The sequence below is a fragment of the Etheostoma spectabile genome, chromosome 7 (genome assembly GCF_008692095.1).
Source record: "Etheostoma spectabile isolate EspeVRDwgs_2016 chromosome 7, UIUC_Espe_1.0, whole genome shotgun sequence".
In the NCBI taxonomy this organism is placed as follows: domain Eukaryota; kingdom Metazoa; phylum Chordata; class Actinopteri; order Perciformes; family Percidae; genus Etheostoma; species Etheostoma spectabile.
The window spans coordinates 19,371,059-19,374,746 of record NC_045739.1 but is presented as its reverse complement, the minus strand read 5'-3'; the positions used below and the strand labels follow the sequence as shown (position 1 = coordinate 19,374,746).

Sequence of the window (3,688 nt, the reverse complement as noted above, 5' to 3'; positions counted from 1 at the left end):
TTGTTTGTGATCACATTAGGTTTTTAAATGCTTTTGTGGTGTACTTCAGAACAAAACAAACAACCCTTGGTTGAAAAACCAAAGATGACAATCTGTTACTGGTTTAAGTATGGACGGTGAAGAATTTCAAATAGACCCGAGACTTCTGAGTGTTGTTTCCTTGAAGCATTATAACAGCAGAACCTGTTTTGTCTCTTCATCATATGATAAAGTGGGTCATCATGAAGGCATGTTTTGGAAATATGCACCACTGTTTTGTGTGATTAGTCATGGTGTAACAGTTTGAGTTACACAGTCCGAGGATTTAATATTTCTGATCTTTAGAGAAGTTCAGGTGATATTGTTCAAAGTAGGCTGTTCAAGTGCACGACACCATATAAGAGACCATACTTGGAGCTTTAAAACCAAGGAAATGGTGCAATTTGAGCTCAAATTCAATTTATAATGCCTCACAGACTCTCCAAACATAATTAACTGGCCTGTGGATGATGCTATTCAGCTGGTTAATAATATCCAAGTCAGGGCAAGCCATTGTAGAGTGTAATATTCAGCAAATGAATACCCCTACTACCAATCGCAGTCTGCCTGCTCTCGAGGCTGCAAAGTCAGCAATTGCAATGAATTATTGACAGCGCCTAAAGCAGTAGGCAAAAGTGAAAGTTAACGCAGGAGCTCCTGACTTTCTTCTGCTCTGCCATGTGCATACTGGACAAGACAGACTGAGGAGCATGCATTATTCAGTGACACGCAGACCAGGATCCAGGAAAGATTACAGGACCTAATTCCTGTGCCGTTGTATCCCTTTACTTTCTTTTTCTCTTTAATTGACACATTTGTCAGTGGTGTAGCTTAGCAGGAGTTCACATCTGTTTACTGTCAAAGCAAACATTCCATGACTGGTGTTTACTATTTTTAAAGACACAATTAGTCCCGAAACCAAGTAGCCTAACCTTGTTTTCTGTGTGTCTTGTAATAATAGTTCCATTACAGCTACAGTGGATTTTGTGAAAAAAACTGAAAGCATAAACATTAGGTGTTGGTGTCAGTTCCTTAATGCTTCTTTCTAAAGAACGTTTGTTTATAAAAGATTACCTTATTATTCTCCTTAATAATAATAATAATAATAATAATAATAACTAACAAGTTTCATCTTCAGTATTGAGCACTGAATAAGTGAAGCAGCCACAAATGTATGCTTTTCTCACCGTTTAGAAAGGATTTGGTTAGAACACCATATGAGCTAATTTGTGTTCCTATTCAAAGTGTGTTGCTGAAAGGCTGGGAAATGTAGGAAATCAGTGACTGAAGTAGAAGTACATGACAGGGTTTGAGGGGAAATGGTAGCCTGCTCTGGTAACCTGCTATATCTAGATATGGACCGACGCGTAGAAATTCAAGTTGCTGTATAAAGTGAATCTTTGTCCAGAACGGCATCTAGGTATTCTTTATGCATTCAGTTGTAGACATTTGTGGCTCAGGTTGCAGTCAGGTCTATTTGGCCCTCAAAATCATAGATAGAGCAGGAGCATAGGCACGGGCGGTATTTTGGTCTGGTTGAGTCGGGTTAATACAGGCAGTATTTCACGGACTGCAGGCTTGACCTTTGTCTCCTTTATTACTTTCCATGATGGTGCAACAATTTGACTCCAAGAGAGTGGCAGACGTGTTTGACTAGACAAATTACTTATTTATAATGAGTTCACAGTCAGTCTGTTGTTATAACTGTGTTGAATGCAAATGTCAACAACAGTTGATAATACTGTTTGAGTGTTGAGGATGGATTCCAGGAAGACAATTTATCAATGCTGCCTCCCCATCTATTAAGTTTGATGCTCCAGATGAGTGTTATTACATCACATTAGTGCATTTGACCTCCCAAGGGAAAGTTAGTAGCTAAGGTCGACATGGGGTACCATGTAGGCTCGGTGAGCTACGTTTGATTTTACGCCTCTATATTTGTTAATTTTTCAAACAGAAAATCAACGAAATTTACATGAAAACAGGCAAACACAAGAGCACATATGGGATGTGCACATGAGGTAATTTAGAGGTCTCAAGAAGACCATAATTGTGTGTTATTTATATTGGCAACAGTAATTTGCTTTAAGCCTCTTGTCTGAAAGTCTACTTTGTCAGTCTCTAATGGTGACTGACTGGTTGTTATGCAGTCAGTACAATGTGTTTGAATGTTAAAACATACTTGATAATGATACTTAAAGGTCCAATATGTAATATATTTACTGTAATAAATCCAAAAATGACCCCAGTGCGTCATGGAGAGACGACAGCAAAGTAATGCTATTTTTAGCGGTTCCTATCGTAATTCTAAACTGAAAAAGTGTGTCTGTCAGTTGGGTACAGAGCTCCGCGTGAGCACAGGCTTTTATGACTGTCAGTATAGCCAGCATCTAACGTTAGCTACTCCGCTGTGCAGTGAAGTAATGTCTGGCTATGTGAGACAAGCATCTAGCAACACTGTTGTGGATGCTGCGGTTTCAGCCTGACAACCTCTGGTAACGGACGGGGGAGTTGACTCTCTCCAGTATTTTGAAATTGTACTGTAGTAAGTATTTTAAACTAGCTGTCAGATATTGGACCTTTAATGGAAAACGGATGGTTATCAAAATAAACTAGAAAATGCATTTCCTGCGAATGCTTAAAAGCTAAATGGCCAAAACTAAACATCACCCACTCTAAGTCATGCAATATACACTCCTTTTATAAGCACAGAAAAAGCCTGATTGAAACACTAAACTTAAACAATGACAACACAAAAACTGTAAAAGATATAATGAAGCTATAACATTTTAAAGTTAGAATGCCATCTGTAGGTGAAAGTATGTGGGAAGAGTAGCATTTCAAAGAGTAAGAAACCTGAATTGTATTTGGAGATTACGCCATTGCTTTTAATGTAAAGCTTGACAAAAGCTTAATATTTCAAAAAATATTAATAGCGGGGATAAAGTTGAAGAAGTTCCATTATGTACCTAAAGAGCTGAGCATTTTAATATTTCAATGTTTTTTTGTAGCTGAACGCATGGTCGTCATTAGGCCCATTTTTGGGGGGTCTGAAGCTGCCCCAAAATGTACCTAAGCCCCCCCCAAATAAAAATAAAAATAATAATTAGATTTTTATTTTTTCCTAGTGACGTCCCTGGCTAAATGTATGCAGAAGTTATAGGTGACCAAAGACAGTTGAAGAATAAAGAATTGGATATTAATACTGTGAATACTGCATTCACTAAATAAATTTGAAACGTCATTGTGCCTAAAGCAATGATATTGTTTACAGATTTACTGTCAGCAGTAGTAATCTTAGGGGGCTGGTTTGTAGGGATGCACTTGTTTTCTTATCTGTTAATAGTAAGACGTAGGGCAGCACGATATGAGGAAAATAGGAGATAACGTTGAATATTGCAATAGCAATAGTACTTGCATTTAGTAGTAGTAGTATATTATAATAGTACCTGCATTTCTGCTGCTTTCAGTATTCTACTAAAATACCCCATTTTCCTCATTGAATTTAAAACAAAAGAAAGGAAATAATTCCCATCATTCTTTTACTTTTGAACAAATATAAAATTGAGGCACCACTTTACAGATTTTTTTTTTAATTAACAGAAAAATCTCGGAGTGTCTTTTATGTCGCAGCATTTGCCACAGTTTGCATTGCTATGACGATTAAAAA

The 3,688-nt window shown here is 37.3% G+C and overlaps 1 protein-coding gene across 3 annotated transcripts in view; it reads left to right on the top strand.

Moving 5' to 3' along the window:
• Positions 1–3,688, top strand: part of itchb (itchy E3 ubiquitin protein ligase b) — a 25,192-nt gene that overhangs the window by 1,319 nt on the left and 20,185 nt on the right. The window lies entirely within an intron of this gene.